Raw genomic sequence first — 22,363 nt, forward strand, 5'->3', positions numbered from 1 at the left:
ATATTATCTGACCACAGTTCAATGAAATTGGAAACTAATAACAAAAGGAACTCCAAAAACTCCATAAACACTTGGAAATTAAAGAACAACCTCCTGAACAACCAATGGGTCACAGCAGAAATTAAAGATGAAATTAAAAAATACCTGCAAACAAATGAAAATGTGAATACAACTCACCAGAATCTATGGGATGCAATGAAAGCAGTTCTCAGAGGGAAATTTATAGCAGTGAATTCACACATAAGGAAAACAGAAAGAGAACAAATAAATAGCCTAATGCTGCATTTTCGGTTTTTTTTTGGTTTTTGGTTTTTCTCCAGTACCAGGAATTGAACTCACAACCTTGCACTTGCCAGGCAGGCGCTGTGCCACTGAGCTAAATCCCCAGCCCCGCTGCATCTTAAACTTAAAAAAAAAAAAAAAAAAAACCTTAGCCTAAATCTGCATCTTAAACTTAAGAAAGAAGAGCAAGTCAAGCCCAAAGCCCAAAGAAGGGAAGAGATTATAAAGATTAGGGCAGAAATCAATGCAATTGAGGCAAAGAAAACCCTCCAAAAAATAAATGAATCAAAGAGTTGGTTCTTTGAAAGAAGAAATAAAATTGATAAACCCCTAGCCAACCTTATCAAAGAAAGGAAGGAAAGAACTCAGATTCGTGCCATAAGGAATAAAAAGAATGAAATTACCACAGCTTCCGCAGAAATTCAGGTCATTAATACCTACTTTGAAAATCTTTATTACCATTGGATAGAAAACTCAGAAGGAATGGACAGATTCCTAGATATGTACGAATTACTAAGGTTGAGTCAAGAACATATAAAAATCCTGAACAACCCAATATCAATTAAGGAGATTGAAAAAGTGATTCAAAACCTACTGAAAATAGCCTTGAGTTTGAGGCCAGCCTGGGGTACAAAGTGAGTTCAAGGCCAGCCCAGATTATGTAACAAGACCCTGTCTCAAAAAGACTGGAAATTCTGGTTCAGAGTAAGGATATGAGTATGGGAATGTCAGTATCTTAATCTTCTAAGTCCCAAACTTTTGTGCTTGTTTCTTATAAAGTATGTTAAAAATGTGGAATGAAAAACTTAATTTAAGAGTTGTTTCCAACTTTTTTAGCCTGAATTCTTTAGCTAATTCCTCAGAATTTAAAATTTCCTATCTAGTCAGTTGAGAGTTACATAACACACAATTAACTATCTTAAACTGTGTAATTCAGAGATGTTTAGTACATACAACTGTGTGCAACCATCAGCAGTATCTAGTTCTCTTTTCCTAGTTTTAAAGTAGTATCATGAGATTCCACAAAATACTTGTGTGTCTTCAAACTCAGGACAAAAATATGTATCTAATCAGAAACGCCTTTGATTGTAACTGTTGCCTTACCTTTGGCAGAGAAAAACCTCTTTAGACGTTTAAGAATTGTGAATTGGGATACCACCAGCATACTCTCCTGGCTGCTGAATGAAGAACACGTTCAAGAGTCAAGACAATCATTTTCAAGATCAGGGATTTCCTGCTTATGCAAGACACCTTGCTGATATTAATCCAGATGGTTTTATAATTCTTGAGTATGTCATTCCACTTTGATCAGTCAGAGTATGCTGACTTGCTGGGAAAGGAGTAAGAGTGTTTCATTCAACCAGAGCATGTCCAGGATGGAGGTGCAACTCTAAAGCGTTGCTTTTACCGAGCCTTAGATAGGGAACCATGATTTGAAAGTGGTTGCACACTTTCAGGTGGTTTGGAAGTTGGAAATTGTAGACACCTGGACTGTTATATTACTCATAGGCTTGTTTTATGGCATGACTGATGCCAGACAAAAGTCGCTTGGGCAGATTGGAGTGCTAAGCCAGGTGAGAGTTTATGATGGCATTCTGATAAGAAAAAGAACCATTGGGCAAATCTTAACTGGGCTCTGAAAGTTCATAAGATTGTAATCAACACCAGACACCTGTTTATACTTCCTTCACCCATGACAGCTCATCACGTTCCCACATATGTGCATACAGAGGATAATGAGGAAAAGAAAATTGCCCTTCATATTTTTTAACCAGTTGTCTTTATTTCTGTCTCTGTCTCTATCTCTGTCTCTGTCTCTCCCTACCTCTCTTTTTCTTTCTCTCTCTCATACTGGAGATGGAACCCAGGGTCTTCTCAATGAACTACACCCTCAGACGCTTTATAATTTTTATTTGAAGACAGGGTTTTGCTAAGTTACCTAGGCTGGGTTTGAACTTGTGCTCCTTCAGGGATTATAGGCATGAGCCACCGTGCCCAGCCCATCTTCTCTGTCTCTTTATGGTCAGTATTTTCTAGGGCAAGATGTATCTGTTTTTACAAACCTGTTTTATCAGGTTCATAAAACAGGGCATTTAGGGGATACTTTCGAGGGAGAAAAGAAAAAGAAGAACAAGAGAAAAGATGTTTTATACAATCAACTCAGTCTTCTGGCCAGACCATGCACCTGTCCCTTTCAAGTTTATTTCAGGAGTGACTAAGGAAATGACTTTATTATATTGTGTCTTCAGTCTACATCTCCCTTTATGAAGCAGCAGCAGTAGCAAGTGAGATTCTCAGTCTTGCAAGCACTTTCAATGCAGTTAAAACATACATCTAGGAACAATGTTTACTTTTATGGTGGTGGGATATCTCTACAGTTAAATAATACCCCAAGAAAATGCATAACTCTCCCAAATGTCCAGAAAAGTGTATTGCATAATTACCAGATGCAAGAAGAAAGTTTCCAAATGTGATGTCTGCTGAACTCTATGATGTTTTTTTTCCTTTTCCTAGTATCACTCTGTGCAGGCTTTAAAACTCTAACTCAAACAAACTACATAAGTAGAAGAGTGGTCCAACTTCATTTTAATAGCGTGACTCCGCAGCTGTATTCCATTTAAGGCAGACTGCACATTCTAATAATTCACTCTAATTAACTAGCCCTTCCTGATAATGGTTCCTCTTGGTGCAATCCACTAAGGAGAGCTTTGAAGTTGGCTCAAGTTACCAGCAGGACCAAGATAACACATTTTGATGCTACTTAGAAGTTTTTATCCCCCGATAGTCATCTTCCCATGATGCATTTGCTTATTGTTCCCTTTTGACATTTTCCTGGAAAACTTGTAATCTCAGATGTTTTCCGTATTTGCCTACTGTTTTAATCTACTATCCAGAGAGCGCTGTTTTATGAAAGGACCACGGATCGAGCGCCATGAACGGGCTACACACACAGAAGAACATTTCAGGCTGCTGTGGAAGGAATTACTTTTTATATTTCACCATTTTGAATGTGTCCATAATTTTCCTCAGTTTACAAAATAATCAAGAAGTGCACATGATACCTGGAGTAAAGGTTTATTTTGCTGTTTGCTGCTTAAACAATATGTTTTAAAAAGAGACGATTCAAAGAAACACTTTTTAATGAGGAAATAGTGAAGCTCTGAAAGTCAAAATAGTTTTAAAATGGTGCAGTGCTCTAACTGGACTTGATTTCAAGAATCCTGATAGAATAGCCATTTCGTTTTTCAAGTGTTTGATTATTATTTCATAGTGACCTTTTCAGTAATGCCAGCCACTAGAAAACTTTTTAATGTCCTAGATATATGGATTCTAACCATGGAACCTGCAGGCTGTAACAATATTTAATTGTTATTCTTTTGTGCTGTAATTCTATACCAGTGGGGAGGTAAAAGAGTGTTTATCTATTATCACCAAGTATAAGGTATCATAACATCTTTGAGCAGACAGAAATAACTTCTTTCAAAAGCATACAGGGACACTTTGATCGAGCAACACATTGACTTGCTGGAAGCCATTCATCACCAGAGAGACAGTTAATGTCTTTCCTCAGATATGTGTTTCTTCCTATTTCTGTCATTCCTCAAATACCTACCTTTTGTCACCAGTTTTTAGTCACCATTCTACAGGTTCAAGTAGCATGAACTTGCTCATATAATGTCTGAAAAGTCTTACGTACTTGAACATACCGATGTGACTCATGAATTGTCACTTACCCAAGGGTCCATGTGCTTGAATTGTTTAAATGCCATGTAACAAAGAATTTATCTACAAGATAAAGGAATAAAACATGCACACCTGCTATCAAGACATAGGTATGATAATGGGTTGTATGGTTGATGGGTGTTTATGTATTTTGATTTTTGAAAGAGATAATGTTGATAGATTTTGAAAATATTGTTTTTGTTTTTGTTTTCTTTTTTTGTCTTTTTGAGACAGAGTCTCTCTGTTCAGTTCAGGCTGGCCTTGAGCTCACTTTGTAGCCCAGGCAGGGCTCAAACTCACAAATCCTCTTGCCTCAGCCTTCTCACTGCTGGGATTACAGGCATGCACCACCACACCTGGCATTATATATGTAACCACCTCCACAATGTAAATATAGAACGCTTCTATTCCTGATAGATTGTGCCCCTTCCCTGCTAATTCCAAGCATGTAACATCAAACCTAAGACAACCACTGACAGATTTACTTCTTTTAAAGTTTTGTAGTAAAAATCTCAGAGTGTATACTGTTGTGTAAAGTTTCGTGTAAAGCTGTTCAAAAACTCCCTGCTATTTCTGAGATTTGCCTATTGTGTTGCACACCCCAGGAGTCTCTTCTTTGTAGTTGTTATTATATTCCATATCAATGATGCGATCCATTCATCCCATCACATGTGGATGGGCATTTAGGTTGTTGTCAGTTTGGGGTTAAAATAAATAATGCTACTATGAACATTCATGTACAGGTATTTCTGTAGATTATATTTACAATTATTTTGGCTAAATATTTAGTAGTAGATGCCAGTGGTTTACTATAGCATTAGCCTAAGTGTGGCATTAGCCTAAGAATAAAAATATAGATTAGTGGCACAGAGTGAAGAGTCAAAAATATACCCACATGCATATAAGGAATTAATTTTGACAAAGCCTCCAAGGCAGTTTAATAGAAGGGGAGGATTACCCCTTCATACTATGGGCTCAAGTTCACAAGCATTTCCTTCCACATTGTTTTATACATTAAAATGTGGTCCAATTATCTTTAAAATTTTTGATATTTTATCTGTAGAAGCCCCACTTGGTTCTTTTTTTTAAAAAAATCTATTCTATTCATTATAGTATCTCTTAATTTCTTGAAATTATTTATTGTTTCCTTAATACTTGTTCCAAGTCTTGCTAATTCCATGTTCTTTCTTTTCTATAACAGCTGAATATTTTTTCACTGGCTACCTTTTGGCCTAATAATGGACAATATTACCTTCCTGGCCATTATCATTGATACCACCACATACTTTTAGTTGTGAACTTTGCTGTGATCCTTTAAAGAGAGATAACATTAAAAGAGTAACTAGCCAGGTGAGATGGCACATGCCTGTAATCCCAGCACTCGGGAGGCTGAGGCAGGAGGGTCGTTGTAAGTTCAAGACCAGCCTGGGCTACAAAGTGAGCTCAAGGCCAGCCTGAGCTGCATATGGAGACCTTGTCTCAAAAAGACAAAAAAAAAAAAAAAAGAAAGAGTAACTAAATAATATCAATCTGTTCCTTTTGAGGTTTGTTTTATAAGCTTTGTTACAATGAGTATAGAGTAGTATTCCAGGCTGATTGTGCCCTGGTCTGTGTGGGACTGGCTTGGAATCACAAGCAAGGCTCGGGTGTGAAATAAGGATTTGGCACACCAGCAAGTAGGAACTACAACAACTTTTAGCCCAGTGTAAACTCTGGAAATTGTGTGGCTTGTATTTCCCCGGTATCTTATTGAATGATTAGTTTCTCTGGACTTCTACCATATGTAATCTCAGGATATACATGTGTTACTAAAGATTAGATATTCTAAAGTGACCACTCAAATGAACAAAATGAACCATGATGATTTTTAGCCTTCTTATTTTAGACGCCCCTGTCTTAGTCAACTTGGGCTATCATAGCAAAATGCCAAAAAACTAGATGCTTTCATCAACAGAATTTATTTCTCATGATCCTATGGGTGGGGAATTACAAGATCAAGGTACTAGCAAGGTTGACGTCTGGGGAGGGCTTTTTTCTCCATGGGCTGCAGCCTTCTTACTGTGTCCTCATTCAGCAAACAGAGAAAGAAAGAAAGAACACTTGTCCTCATTTTAAAAGGACACAAATCCCATCATGGGGCCCCACTCACATGATGCCATTTAATCTCAAATACCTCTGGAAGATTCTACCTCCTAATACCACATTGGAATTAGGGCTTCATTGTATTAACTTGGGGACAGAGAGGACACAGTTCAGTTTGAATTAACCTCTACACTTTTTGGTACTTACATTATAGCCATTGAGTCTTGGTGAACCTTGACTTTTTCTGCTGAACTCAATAAGACTACTAACCTGGGCTTTGAATATTCTTTGCTGCATTATGAGTCATAAACTTCTGACAGGTAGACATGGGACATATGAGACTCACTTCATCTGCTTCTGCCCTTGAGCCCCTTATTTTTCAGAGCCTGGAAGCTATTTCTTCATAGGTTTTCTTTTGTTTTTGTTTTTTTTTTCCGGTACCGGGAATCGAACTCACGACCTCGTGCTTGCCAGGCAGGCACTGTACCGCTGAGCTAAATCCCTGGCCCCCTCTTCATAGGTTTTCATTCAGCTTTCTGAGTATTTAAGGGAGTATATGACCCAGTTTGAGCTGTTGTAATGAAGTGCCACACATTGACTTATAAACAACATAGTCCATAGCCTTATAAAAAACAAATATTTATTTCTATCTTTTCTGGAGGCTGCAAGACCCTGATCGGGTACCAACATGGTCAGTCCTGGTGAAGGGTCTCCTGCACGTTATCATCTTATATCTTCACATAGTTGAATGAGGGTAAGGGAAATCTAGAGCCCCTTTTTACAAAGGAAGTGATCTCAGTCATAAAAACTTCATTCTCATGACATGATTGATTACTTTCAGTAGGCATCTCCTGCTAATACCATCACATGGAGGATTTCAACATACTACTTTTAGAGGGACACAAACATTCCTTCTACAAGAGAAGAGTAAATGTAGTTCTAGTTGGTCCACCAGGAAAGTTTTTGAAAATAGCAGAATATATGCTGTTGAGATTACCTGGTTCCAATTTATCCCTGGGATGCCTCCAGAAAATAGAGAAAGTAGAACAACAAAAGTAGAGTTCTTAAGGTCTCTTCAAGACATAGAAAGCAGGAATCAGTTCTGCTTTATTACCTGTGCAGCAGGTTAAAAAATGAGTTGGCATGGAGATTATTTTGTCTACTGTAGCACTGGTGCATGGAATGGAAGAACAGTCCCTGGAATGTAGGAGGAGATTTTCATAGCTAGGTCAGCTTTCATCTTCATGGTAACCTGGGAGTCAGAACCTAAGAGACAACTCCAGAAGCAAAATAAAGTGACAACAAAACCACCCCACTCTTCAGTAACCTAGATAGGAGCACAGGAAACCAATTTCAGCACAGAAGCCTGCAATCCAGAGATATTCCAAGCCAACGTCTCTGTCAGGAAAGCTAACCTGGTTCTAAGCATGACAACACCGTGTGTAATCCAGAGGCAGAAGCACATACTTCATTGGTCTCTGGGGTCTGTGTGACTGACCCTGAAGCAGAGAGAAAGCCCAGGCTGGTTTTGAGGATTCATTGTTGAAGTCTAATTGACATATTTTCTGGAATGTTCTAAATTAGTGAAGAACTATGTGGGGAAGCAAAGACATTTCTTTTCTAGAAACCTATTATATGATATCGTGAATACAGAAATATAATTAACACATATCTTAACATATAAATTTTGGGATATAGGCAAAAATAATTTGCTATGAAATTATCTCCAGATGAAAAGGTCAGGATGTGGGGCAGAATCCAAGATATGCCCATTGCCAAGAGCTTTATGTATAGATGATTCTTTTTTCTCATGACTTGAAATTACTTTAGCTCTTGAATTTTATTATATTGGGACATGTGGTAGTACATACAATTGTTGGTACATGTACATAACACTTTCTCTTTGTATCTTCTTCCCCTCTGCTCCCTGCCCAGTCTACTTACCCATCTCTTAATCCCCTTGCTGTGGGGGCGGGGTACAGTTTTGTAGTACATAATATTTACATTCCTCGTGTAGAGTTGGTACATGTACAGAACACATCCCAATCTATTTTTTTTTTTTTGTATCTCTCCTGCATCTCTCCCCTCTTTCTAGCTCTTGATCCTCTTTTCCTTTGGCAAAGATCTGTGTCTCTATATCCTATCATCTATCTTTGATTTTGGGCTTTATTTTTATTTTAGGTTTCTCATATAAGAGAAACCTTGCTATAGTAAGCTTGCGTCTGATTTATTTCACTTGACATTATGGTCTCTGTTTACATCCATTTCCCTACAAATGACTTAAATTTATCTTCCTGTATGGCCAAATTTTACTCCATTGTAAGTAAACACCACACTTTCCTTATCCATTCATAGGGCCATATCCATGATTTAGCTATCATGAATTGTGATGCTGTAAACATGGGTATGCATGTAGCATTGTAATGCAATGTTTTCACCTTTTTCAGGAAAACACCTAGAAGTGAAATAGATGGCTTGAATGGAATCTCTAGTTTCAGTTTTTGGAGGAATCTTCACACTGATTTTCAAATTTGCTTCTCATTCCTAAACAGGGGCTGTGCTAATCTTCTATATATCTTTCTAATTTTAGTGTATGTGCTGTCCAAGTGAGCACTCCACACTAGTTTTCACGGTGATTATATTCACTTACATTTCCACTAACAGTGTAGGTGGGTTCCCTCTTACCTGTGACTTCTCCAGTATTAGTTTTTATTTGACTTTTTATGATGGCCATCCTAACTGAGGTAAGATGTAGTCCCAGTGTTGTTTTAATTTGTATTTCTCTAATCACCAACAATTCTGAGCATTTCTTTATGTATTTATTGGCCATTTGTAATTCTATAAATTGTCTATTCATTTCACTTGGCATCTTTTAGATTTGGGGGGTTCTGATTGTTTAGTTCTTTTTATATTCTACATACTATTCCTCTGGCCAAGGGATAGCTGGGAATGTTTTTCCCTCCTTCTCAGAACTCTTTCCTGTGCAATCTGCACATTCTTCCTGGAGATTCTAGGGGAAAAAGAGTTCATTCACAGCTTCTAGAAGCCACCTGCATCCCTTAGTTCCCGGCTCCTTTCCCACATCAGTTAACTTCTGCTTCGTTTAGCCCGTCTCCCACTCTGCCTCTGCCTCTCCTTCACCATGGCCCTTGTGATTCAGGAGAATCTCCTCATAAGAAGATCCTCAAGCTAGTCACATCTGCAAAGCTTTCCTTAAGTATGTAAGGTAGTACTTATGGGTTCCAGAGATGAGGGCATGCACATATTTGGGGAGTATTATCTTGCCTACCACAAGTTCTGTCATCTTTTCACAGGGTGCTTTATATTCTGTATCAGGGAAGTGTTATGATTATAGCCTTCTAGCCACCAGAACTGTGAGAACTTTATCTGTATTGCTTATGAGTCACCCAGTTTATGCTACTGTGCTATAGTGTCCTGGATTCACTAGGAGAGGGAATGTTTTATTTTTTTAATTAATTAATTAATTGATTAATTGTCTTTTTGAGACAGTGTCTCCCTATGCAGTTCAGACCGGCCTTGAGCTCACTTTGTAGCCCAGGCTGGTCTCAAGCTCGCAATGATTCTCCTGCCTCAGCATCCCAAGCACTGGGATTACAGGTGTGCACCACCACGCCCAATGGGAATGAGTACTTTAAAAACATTCTTTTCTTTGTGTAACTTAAAGTTATCTATGGCCCTTACATATCATGTTCTGGGATATCACTCTGAAATTCGTTGTTGATAGGTAAGATACCAGTTTTCACAAGTTAATATTCTATGCAATTTGGAGAATATCTCTTTTCCTGTTAAGGCTACCAAAACCATGTACATATTCCAAAATAACTCATGAAAGTGTGTGTGTATAATGTATAATAAAAGTGTGTATATCAATAATACACCGATCCTCTAGTATATCTATGGAAGAATTTGTCACACTTTTCTCTACTGCCTAACAATTACAAAAAGAGCCTGTAGTAATAGTGTGAAGAAAATCTTACATTTTCCTGTGTTTGGGGCCTACATTATGGAGCGTGTTAGGTGCCTAGTTTTAATGACTATTTTAATGGTACTTTAAGCCACAGCCTTAAACCTTATTCTTGCCAGTTCTTGCATGTCTTTAATGTCTTGTAAGCCTCATTCTTTCAACCCCACTGGGCAGAGGCAGAATTTTCTCTTACAAGCTAAAGAGTGCCAACCAAATCACTGACCTACAGTAAATAATAATTGTATGTAGATCTGTGATGGGAGATAGAAACCGGACATTCTCAGACCCTTCGTTCCCCAGTGTGCTGGAAGCCCACTCCTTTTGGCAACTCCTTTGGAAATGGAAAGTTCTCTCTTATTAATCACTTTTATAATGACATCAATAACTGTGCATATGGGGGGATATATGTCTGCTCTGGTTACAGCATGAGTACTAAATTAAGAAAATGAAGATGTACTGTGTGGAAAATCACAGTGTTGGGGATCCCAAATGAAAGATGATAGTATACCTTGTTTGGACTCCCAAAGAACACACACACACACACACACACACACACACAGACACATAAAGTTGCTATAGCTCTGTTGCACGTAGAGAAGGTGGGTGCACATGTATATATAAAGAAGCTATTAAAATTAGGCAGATAACTTAATTCTTTACGTGGGAAAGAATACTTTGGAAAAATTTAAGCTCAAGAACTTTCTCTTTAGCGTGCATAATGCTTTTTGAAATAAACAGATGACTTAAGAGGAATAAAGTATTCTTAAAAACCATTTATCATTCAATCAGTTTTCCACCTTTCAGCTCCTGTGACATCAAAGTGACTTAATAATAATTCTGTTTCAGGATCATCAAGACTACTAGGGTTTATATATCATGGACTTGGGGGAAATTGAGAGAACATGGGAGAAATTTCAGTTCATCTTGCACATGAGCACAGGTCTATGCATAATGACAGGTATGAATATGAGAGTGACTGCCCACGGCTGGGCATAGTGGCTTACGTTTGAAATTCCAGTGCCTTATGGGGCTGAGGTCTCCCAGGTGAGGGTGAGTTTGAGCTCAGGCTGGGCAACTTCACAACTTAACAAGTCCTCTCAAAATAAAAAATAAAAAAATGGCTGGAAAAGTAGCTCAGGACAAAGGACCCGGTTTCAATCCCTGGTACAGAAAGAAAACAAAGCAAAGCAAAACAAAACACACACACACACACACACACACATGCACACACACACACATGCACCCACACACACATGCACCCACACACAAATCCTTCTTATACTGATTTCTTTTTGTTCCAGATTTGATTGGTGAGCAGCAACAGGTAATATGAAATCTAAGGAGTTCTGGCCACCACTGGGGACTCCTAATCCACATTTTACTAATTCTCCTGTATTTGGGGTAATGTTTGTTCAAGAGGTTAATGGGGAATCCCTCTCTTTTCTCTCCACCCTTCCTGGAAGTTTGATCCCTGAACCACACTCCCACTTTTACACTAAAATCCCCGCAATAATCCAGGTAAACGTTTCTTTGTGAGACCTCATTTATTTTCAATGACTTTGATGTAGATTTGATTCAGTTGATTCAGAAATCATTTTGGTTAATGAAATGTGACTCTCTGGAAAGCCCCATTCCTCCCTTCGTTTTTAAAACATGCCCATAATGGTTGTGACAATATAGAATGATCATTTTAAATAGTGCCACCTCTTACCAAACTTTTTAAAGTCCTTCTCATTCTTAACAATGTCTTCGGAATATTGCTTTGATGTTTCACACACTTGGCATCCTGCCCAGTGAAGAACACCCTGAAGAGGAGCATTTTTAGATGCATTTTTATTTATTGCTAACATATTTTGAAGAGACAAAAATTTTGCTGGTACATTTTCCACTTAATATTATAACAGATTTTCCCCTTTAGAATTCCTTCCTTCACCTTTCTGTGTTAGTTGAAAAGGTGCAAGAATGGATAAATAAATTCAGCAGGCGTATGACTATGTTTTTTGTCATTATCATTTGTTTTCTTTCCCATAAAACCCAACCAATGGGGCTGGGGATTTAGCTCAGTGGCACAGTGCCTGCCTGGCAAGCATAAGGTCTTGAGTTCGATTCCCAGTACCAGAAAAAAACAAAACACAAAAACAAAAACAAAAACCCAACCAAGACTTTTGATAAGTATACCATCCTGGGACCAGGGAAGTAATTCAGTGGTGCTGTGCTTCATTAGCATATGTAAGGCTCTGGGTTCAATCTCCGACACCACCAGCAAAGAGAAAGACAGAAAGACAGACAGAGAGAGAGAGAGAGAGAGAGAGAGAGAGAGAGAGAGAGAGAGAAAGAGAGAGAGAGAGAGACTGAGAGAGACTGACTGAGAGAGATTGAGAGGTGGGAGGAGAGAGAAAGGATTTATCCTCATTTTTCCATTCAGTTTGGAGGAGGATGTCTTTATTTTCACTGAATCTTCTGCTTCCTCCCTTTCTCCTTTCTCTCTCCTCTTCTCTTACCTCCTTCTTTTTTCTTCTTTTTCTTCTACCACTTCTTCATCTTCTAGACACTGCCAAGTGTTCTCATGGATTACGATATAAAACTTAATCACAACTTTATTGTGGAAGGGCTAACCCATTCTTGAGCTGGAAAAAATAACACTTTAGGAGAGGAAAGCATTTGCCCTGGATTAAAAGATAGAACTGATGAAGGACGAGTCAAACACAGATCAGTCTTGGTTAGGCTCTAAATCCCAGCCTACTCTGTTTACTAATTCCTTTATTCATTATTTTAGTCATTCTTTTATTCAACAAGTGTATATTTAACAATCTATTTGGGTACTATGCTGGATGTTTAGACAAAATAATAAGTTATAATAGCTTTACTCAGAGAGGTATGTGTGGTGTGTTTATTTGTATGTGTAATGGGGCGTTGAATAAACAAATAAGTATGCTGTCACATTTGCCACATGCTTGGAGAAATTGTAGAGATAGCTAGAAAGTATCATGAAGTTCTAACAAAGAGTTGCTTGGAAAATCAAGTCAGGATTCACAAGGAAGCAACATTAGCTGTATGTTGAAGGAAATTCCAAGTTCATGAGTAGAACAGACAGGAAAAGCTGTCAAAGCTGTGGTAGAACATCTTCTCCTTGAGCAATAGAAAGAAATGCAGGTTGGCAGAAACACAGGCGTACTCACAGGTTAGGTGAAAATGACAGTGTAGATAGAGTTAGCAATAAAATGTGAAAAAGTCAGTGTTCTGGCTAGGATGGATGGGGAGACAGGTTTAAGGTCTCTTGATTTTTTTTTAAAGGAAAACTACATCAGAGAAATATTTTAAAGAGCTAGTTTTATTCATATATTTAGTGAGCAATTATTTATGATGTACTTTTTATCATCATACCTTTTGGACAATAAGGGGAGAGACTATCAACATGAATCAGATATTCAGGAAACATAGTTTTTCATTGGGAAAATAATATATGATAAAAGACCAGGAGATAGCATTGTAAGATGATCTGATGAAAATATTATACACATGTGTCACAGAGACATGGACAATGGGGATATATATGTGACAGGAAAGAGAAAGAGGTAAGAAGAAAGAACCACGAATATATTCGCTTCCTTGCTGAGAATTTCATTCCTCCAAGAACAAATCTGAACAAGTAAGAAATATCTGTAGGAAATAGTTGTATTACAGCAAACAAGTATCATGCTTATGAATTTATCCACACACTGAGGATATGACCTCTCTTCTCTACTTTGCCGTTATTGAGGTTCCTGGATGGAATTAACCTAAGGTCAATATCCCTAGAGACAACTGAAGTCTCCTTTAAAAATTAGCAGAGGTTTAGGTCATATATTTCAAGTCCTTGGACAACACTCAGGGGCGAACAAGGATTTTACATATGATGAAGGAAAGAATAGGATATATTCAGCTGAGTTGACCATTTTCCTGACAACTCGGGCATTCTACTTGGAAAAGTCTCACAAACGCTATTCTGCTGGTACAGTCTTTAAACATAAATGTCGCAAAGTCTGTGGCTGGGATTTTTTTTTTTTTTTGGTTGTTAAAATATTCCAGATCGGAGGCTCTAGCCCTTGACATCAGCTTCTATAGTAGTAATTCAGTTTTACTGTTAAAAGTTCTCTCCCTAGCCCCAAAGGATACCAAGCGTGTGCTCACTGTTGCAGAGAAATTATCTCAAAGATGGAAAGCTTTTGATCTGGTGTTGTCACAAAGCCAGAATCACTGAAATGATTTGTAAAAGGCTTCTCAGTCAGGTGCGGACATGCAGCAACATGGAGAGAAAGCAATTGCAAAGACTTGCTTTTTGCTTTTTTATGTATATTTCTTTATGAAGGGAGCTTCAAAGGATTGGCAGTTCTATTATGGACGGGGTGCAAAATACTAACCCTTTTCAATTTACATTTGCTTCTCTTTTTGTAAGAGAAAGGTGAAAGATTTGAGAAAATGATGATGCAGTATCCTGCGTATAAGCTGTTTAATATTCAATAATTGAAACATGTTGAGAATGAGGCAAAAAGGTTGTGTCCAGGGATGATTATGTATGTATGGAGGAAGGCAAGTAAAGGTCATAACTCCCCCAAAACTTTCATTACTATGTAAGCACTAGAATTGACCCTTCCCAGCTTTGTTCATATATAACGCTTGATGACAGGCTAACCTTATATTATAGCTATAACACAGTAATAGTTCTTGCAAGGCTGTTTGCGAACTTAATATTTAACTAAACTGTCATAAACATTTTGAAGATTATTGATTTTTAAGAAAGATGATCAACATGGAAATGTTATATTACCTAAGTGGAGCAGAATGAACTGAGGTAGGAAGAATCAGAATGGTAATATCTCTAAAAAGCAGCAATGCATTGTTTTCCTTTCTTCAACAAAGCAAGGGTACCATTGTGATTCTGACCAGACCAAATACCACTGGTGGGATGTATCTCAGATTTTATTTTGAATCTCAATGAAAATCCCCGGATTCACATTCCCTTGTAATGCAGTGTTGTTTTATCCACTGCTGTGGAAAAGGGGGATGGCACAGCACTCCCAACTACGGAAAACCTAGGTGGTTATAAGCTAATGGACTCTGTTACTATGCCCAGCGTGTGTGCTGAGAAATAGAGCAGACCTTGTAATGGAGGGCCTGTCTCATATAGCTTGTACTTCCTCTCTAGCCATAATTCTAATTCTATGGCTTGAGCATTAAAATTTCTGACTTCTCTTTCCACAGAAGCATACTTTTAAAACTTAAAGAAGTTCCCCAAATGTAGATGAAACAATGTGAAGCCATCATAAGTTATGACATATTCACCCAAGGAGTTGCCTGATACTTGTGCGGAACTGAAGCTTTAGGGTTTTCATAGTCACTGACAAATGCCAGAGATAGTAATATCAGACAGTTCCCTCAGCTCCTCATGTAGCTCTCATGCCTGTGTTAGAAGAAAAGGAAAAATGGTTTTGTAGCAACTTGATTTCTATGGAAGTTGCCAAATAACGTGGTCCTCTGAGCCTTTAGCAGAGCAACTGTTATAAGCCAGAAAGTTCACTGCAAGGAATGCTGAAGGGTGGAAGAACTTCAAAAACTCTTTCTCCTTCTCTGTCTCTGTCTCTTTCTCTGTCTATGTCTCTGTCTCTGTCTCTCTTTTCTCTGTAGAATCACATGCAATGATATTCCTCTCTCACCCTGATTTTGAAACCTGATTTAGGTGAGCAAGTGGAGGTAATGCCTTGTAGGTAATACACAGAAAAGAAAAGAAAACCCAAGTTCAGGTATTTTGGTGTCTGCCAAAAGGAGTGGGGTTAATTTTGGTTAATTTTGTATATTTAGCTTTATTTGTTAATTTTAGCAATCACCTATGATAATTGGGTAAAAATCAAGCAACCAAACAAATACCAGCTAATTTGGGTTTCCATCTAGATAACTGGGAAAAGCCATAACCTTTGAGCAGATTAATTATTTCTGCATCTCTATGGTCTTTGCTACATTAATATCCTAACTCCTTCACGGTCTTTATTAGCTGAACATAAGCCAGAAGTTTCCAAAAAGTTCAACTCATCACCCCTTTTAACACCCCTTCTGTCCTATATGACCCACCACTGGAGGTTTAAGGATATGCCTGGGGTTAATTTTAGTGATAAGGGCCTGAAACAATATTATTCTGTACTTTCTTCCTTATTATTTTTTTCTCGTGGTAGTTCATTTTTTATGCACCATTTCTCCAGGATGAGATGGGATTCTACAAAGGCAGGAATCAAAGTATTATTTTCTTTGCCCTAATAGAGTCAAAAGTTGAAACTGACAAGCTGTGGTATGATTCTGAGTAGAAAAAAAATGAATTAATATCACTGAACCTTTCAAAGTTTTGAAAATATCACAAGGGAAATTGCCAAATATATCACCTTGTTCCAAAGAATTCATAGTGTAACAGTAGGAGATGGAAAGTGAAATATTCTAAAAATATGAGAAAGAAAACATTCAGAGTATAGGCCAGGAAGAGGTTTGTTAATTGATTTGAAAGGAAGGAAGAAAGAAGGTCCAAGCTAAAGACTAAATAAAATAAAATTGGATATCATCCACACACCTATTTGCCGAATCACTTCAGGAGATAATTTTGTGGTATATCATATTCACACCCATATTCTTTTCTGCTCCTTCTGTCTCAGTTTCTATACATAGTTAGTATTTATTTTGAGTAAAGAGAATAGCTAAGGATGATAAAGAACTTTCATAAAATAAGACAAAGTCATTCATTCTGCTCATATTTATTGCCATTCTCTTTTCAGAGAACATGAGAGGATTGCACGTCGTTGCCTATGAATGAGAGTGCATATAATGTGTATCACTTCTAGGCAGAAGCTTTACAAGCTATATATTCCAGACTTCCTTCCTGTGTCTGGAGCATCCTAGAAGCACATGTTGATATACAGTATCCTTTAAGCCACATCCTGGGTTGTACATATTTCTCTAATAATCATCACTATGCAATACGTAGAGTAGCTACAAAAGTACATTTTCATGATATTCACGCACTGAGTCTTGAAAATGCTTATTATTGTAGAATAATTCAGCTTTTCCTGTCTGAAGCAGGGCATTGCATATGATTCCTCAAAGATCTCTGCCCCACTTCCATGTAAATGGCTGGTGCATTTAGTCATGTTTTGGATAGTTCTGAATTCCCAGTAGTTCTAATTCTATTTAAGAATTGCACTTTACATGTCTGTCTAAAAAGCTGGGGGAAATCTTATGGGTCTTTTCACTACCTGAATATAAAAGCACAAGCGACAATAAACAGCTCACAGATGCCATTCTCCACCTTCCTCTATCTATTGCCCTAGTCTACCACATACCTTTGAAGCTCTGGAGAACAGAGCCACCTTTCTAGATCACATTCACAATAGGGTCATAGCAGGTGTTTGAATTTGGAAAAGCTTCATTAAAAGCAGTGCCTTTGACCTCACAACCACAATCTGAGCCCCATGGAGACTTGGCAACACCAGGGACACTTGGGTCTTCAGTCCCCAACAGTGAGTTCTCAGGTCCATGTTCATGATTCATCTACTTGGTGATGAAGAACATCCTAAGACATCCTGAACTGAAGCCATATATGAAAACTCCACTTTTGGGAGTTTTTCACATTTGATGGGGTTTATTCTTTCTAAACTAGGTATTTTTCTTTTTCTTTTTCTGTTATTCTAGCATGGCTCTTTGCTTGGACAATTTTGTTTCTTTTACTTAAAGATCAGAATAGGGCAAATAAACACATGAGAGTCGTGCGGGGGACCAAAAGCAGAGTCCACTTCTGTTTGAGGTCATATTGTTTATGGTCATACAGGACTGCAGGCTTTAATCCCTACAACTGACCATGGGAAATGATTAATATTTGTAATGCTTTGAGTGGGTGGAAAAAGAGTGTGAAACACAAAATATAAATCATGGAACCAATTAAGTATGTGTGCATGCATGTGGGTGAAGATGCTTTCATGCAGGGGAGATGTTTTCATTATTTTTCTATCTCTTTTCATAATTAAACAGTAAATGTAGACAAGACTGAAATAACCTACAGCCTTTTCACCCAGCTCTATTCCTAGCTGTTAGATTTAATTTTTTTTTTTTTTAGATTTTGAGATAACTCTTGTTAAGTTGCTAAACTGAACAGGCTGTGTTTGAACTTAGCATCCTCCTGCCCCAGCCTCCCAGAGTGCTGGGATTACAGGTATATTGTCTCATTAATATTGCCAGTGTTGAATTTCTTGTGGATTAATCTAGTGTAAATTTTTTAAACACACACATATGTTTCATGACTAATAGGCAAAAAGACATTTATTTAGATGCAATCCCCTTCTCAGTGAAATAAAGCAACAAAAGCACCTTACATATTTCCCAAATCAATAATCCATCGCTTCAATGTTTTTCTGTCAAAAAAAAAAAAATAGCTCAGCAATTGTAGATCACCTTCTACCCAAAAATATACATTAAGTGGAAAATTACAGAAGGAAGTAACTAACCAGGCCTGGTGGCCCACATCTGTAATGCCAGGACTCAGAAGGCTGAGGGAAGAGGATCACCATAAATTGGAAGTCATAGTGAGTTTAAGACCAGCTGAACTACATAGCAAGACCTTGTCTGAAAAAAAAACCACACACATTAAAGAAATCTAATAAATTTTAAATAACTTTTGTTATAATATGTTATAATTATTCTGTTATATTTAGGTGTTACTCTCTTACTATGTCTAACTTGTAAGTTAAACTTTATCACAGGTAACTTTATACAGGAAAAACTGAAGATGTATAGGTTGTATACAGTTGGTTTTAACATCCACTTGGGGTCTTGTAATGTATTTCCCATATATAAAGGACTACTGAAATAGAAATTTAAGAAGAAGGAAGACATGAAAAGTTTTGTGCCAAAAGTATATGAAACATTGAATTAGTGAAGTAGATATAATGATCTCTGAAAATAGGTAACACAAGGATGCTCAGGCCCGATATTTGCACCCCAGTAAGGTGGTAGAGGAGGTTTTAACCTGGGAGAGATGGAGGCACCATGGCATTAGAGACTTGAAAGAATGGAAGAACTCACAGCAATCATGATGACTGTGATAAATATTAACAGCTCGGAATACTAAACAAAGCCACTAGAGTATGTGGTCAACGGCAGGAGAAAGTAGTAGGCTTTGAAAAATGCAGAGCTAGTTGCAAATAGTCAATATAAAGAATGTGATTTGAAAGGCTGAAAAATAGACCAGAGCAGAAGCAATCAAGAACGGTCAAGTTAAAATTGACCTCACTGGCATAACACGCAGTCCATCTTGATGTTTCTTAAAACACTTTAGAAGCCTGTTAATTCTTTGGAAGCAGATGGTTGGGGGAGACACTTTTGGTAAGAACTTGCATGAAAGGAATGCAAATGAATAATGGATTCTAGAATTACTTAGAAAAGCAAAGCACTAGAAGAGGCAACTCTGGGTTTTAAGTCAGGTGAGAAGTTCAAAAACTTAGAATAAAGAAGAGAGAAATTAGAATCCCAGCATCAGATGACTCAGGAGTATGATAAAAATAGAATACATGTTAAGTAGTCTTAGCAGATACTGAGCAATAGGATCACCATAGACTGGCTGCAGTATAAAATGTGTGATCTAACAGGAATCTTACATAACTTTTAATTAAACAACCCCAAAAGCTTAATTATGTGAGTGATACTATCTAAACTCTAGCAAAGCACTGTGAGAGAGTGCTACCTTGCAAACACTGTTTGCGTATTTCTCAGATGTTTCTTAACATATACTAAGATTTTATAGATCCCTTCAAATTATGGTTTATGTTGGTGACCTACTTATTTACCTTTCTAATAACCAACAGAAAAGCGTTTTGCAAGTGCGGGAGGTTACAAAATGTTTACCATTTAAATCAAACTTCTTAGAATTTGATCCATTAATTTGAAATGACATTTACAGTACCACAGAGAGGCAGAGATTGGATTGAAACCAAATTCTGCCAAATATTGGCCTAGGGTCCTTCTCCAGGGTCCCATATTGTATTTTAGAAATAAGTGAGCCATCCAGACCATGTAAGGACTACAAGACAGAGTTTGAAAGGTAGGTGGGATGATTCTGAGGGCGATTTCAATGAGATTTTCCTTGCCTGGGCGGAACTGAAAATTCTTATGTGATCTGTTTTATGGTGTTTAAAATGAATATTTCTTTGCAGGGCCAACAAGCAAAGGTACATTTCCTGTTGGTGCAAGAGGGCGCGATGGGTGGGAATGACACCATTAACTGGTGGTTTATTGCTTTGGGGAAATATTTGGACATCCTGTTTGCTTGATCAGCAGTTAAATCCCAGGTTGCTGTTCTGACCTTGGTTCACCCGCAAGATTATTTCTATAAACTTGAAAATTGAAACCAAGTAAGATCGCATACACAAAAGGAGTCCAGAGGAAGAAAGTCAAATCTTTTGTTTATCTCTAGGGTGTGAACGGCAGCCAAAGACTATACTACTATTCCCTCTCTGGAAACAAGGTGATTTGCATTTCTCTTGGGTTTTAGCTCCTGATTAACTATGTAAATAACTTTATTCGACAAAGCCTCCTTTTCCCCCTTGGAGTTTGACCTTTGTTACCCCTTACTAGTGGATTAAAGATAATGTGCGTTAAATATCTGAAGTTTGGAAAATGTATAGAGTTATAGTGAAAAATGTTATATTAAAATATAGGCAGCCACCAGGCATAGTGGCACACGTCTGTAACCCCAGTACTCTGGAGGCTGAGGCAGGAAGATTGTTGTGAGTTCTAGACCAGCCTGGGCCACAAATTGAGCTCAAGGCTAGCCTGAACTGCATAGAGAGACCCTGTCTCAAAAGGACAAAAAAAAAAATAATAAAATATAAGCAGCCTAAAATGACCAATTGGTACTTATGAGTATCTTCCTACTTGATAATTAGCATTTGAAAATCTTTGGAGTCTAACTCCCTGCAGTTCACAGCACATAAATACAAATGATACCTGTAATTAGCAATACAGAGCATCTCATCAGACTTATGTGTTGCTATAAGGATAATCTCCAGACTCTCACCTGAAGATTTCTAATTTTAATAGAAACATTTCTCTTGATAGAGAGCTCTGTAGGGGACAGGACACTTGAACATGTTACCTTTTTGAAAACTGAAACCAAGTAAGATTTGTGGTGCTTTGCTTCCTCAAACACCCGAGTTTAGTTAGTACAAGTACTATCCTCTGTATCACTCCCCTAAAGAAAATAAGGCTGAGAGATTGAAACACAGAATTCAAAACAGATCTGCCTTGAGTCCAAGTTTTTTGCACCATACGTTTCATGCTCGTCCTCATAATATTGATGTAGGAATTGATGCCGGTGGTCATTCAGAGCCATTCCCTGGAGTTTCTGACCCGGGCCAGCTAAAGACACATCTTCTACGCATCTAATGCATCACACTCTATGTAATTAGATTTGTGGACCTGGTACCCATTAGGAAGCTGCTATGCAAAGTGTGTTTCAGTTTTCAGGGATAGTCAGGGAAGAATTTTTTCCACAGGCTAATATTTTTAGATTTTAACCTAATCATTCAATTCTAAGCAACAAATAATGATTAAAGTTTTATAAAGTCACTAGAATGTAACGTTGATGAATATCTGACAGAAATCTCCTTGGCTGCAAAAAATAAAAATAAAAATTAGGAGATGATGATGCAAACAGACCAAAACATTACGAGCGTATCAGAATAGGCCCACCAGACAAGAAATGCACAAAGTAGCAGAAAGAATCCATTGAGCATTAGGATCCCTGGATTTCTCTCCCTCCAGTAAAGCTTGGCTAAAATAACACAAACCCTATAGCTTACTAATTTTTCTAGCCAATATTTGGGTATAATTTGTGTGTTTTATAGGCCTGGAAAACCCACAAGGGGCCCCAGATTGCTGACGTAACTGTCTTTGAATTTAACAAAGCCCATTACCATGTCATGAGGAGGATGGGTGGAAAGCTCAAGGGGGTGGGTTTTCTAGGCACCCAGAGGGGTTTTTCACTGCAGCTACTGAAATAATAAACTCCCTTGATTTTTGGCACTGACCAGGGTAATTTTAACAGTTCACTTCTAATCACAGATAATTCTTTTTTTATTATGTCATTTTAGATGCTGTGACTGCACACGGCAAAAGTTGCTATGTTACTGAGAACCATAAACAGTCCTAACAAAGTGAAACTGTCTGTGGGCTTGGGTTTAAAGGTAGCCCTGTGTGTGTGCGTGCGTGTGTGCGCGTGTGTGT

Source organism: Chinchilla lanigera, unplaced genomic scaffold, assembly GCF_000276665.1.
Source record: "Chinchilla lanigera isolate Chin_1 unplaced genomic scaffold, ChiLan1.0 scaffold00077, whole genome shotgun sequence".
NCBI lineage: Eukaryota > Metazoa > Chordata > Mammalia > Rodentia > Chinchillidae > Chinchilla > Chinchilla lanigera.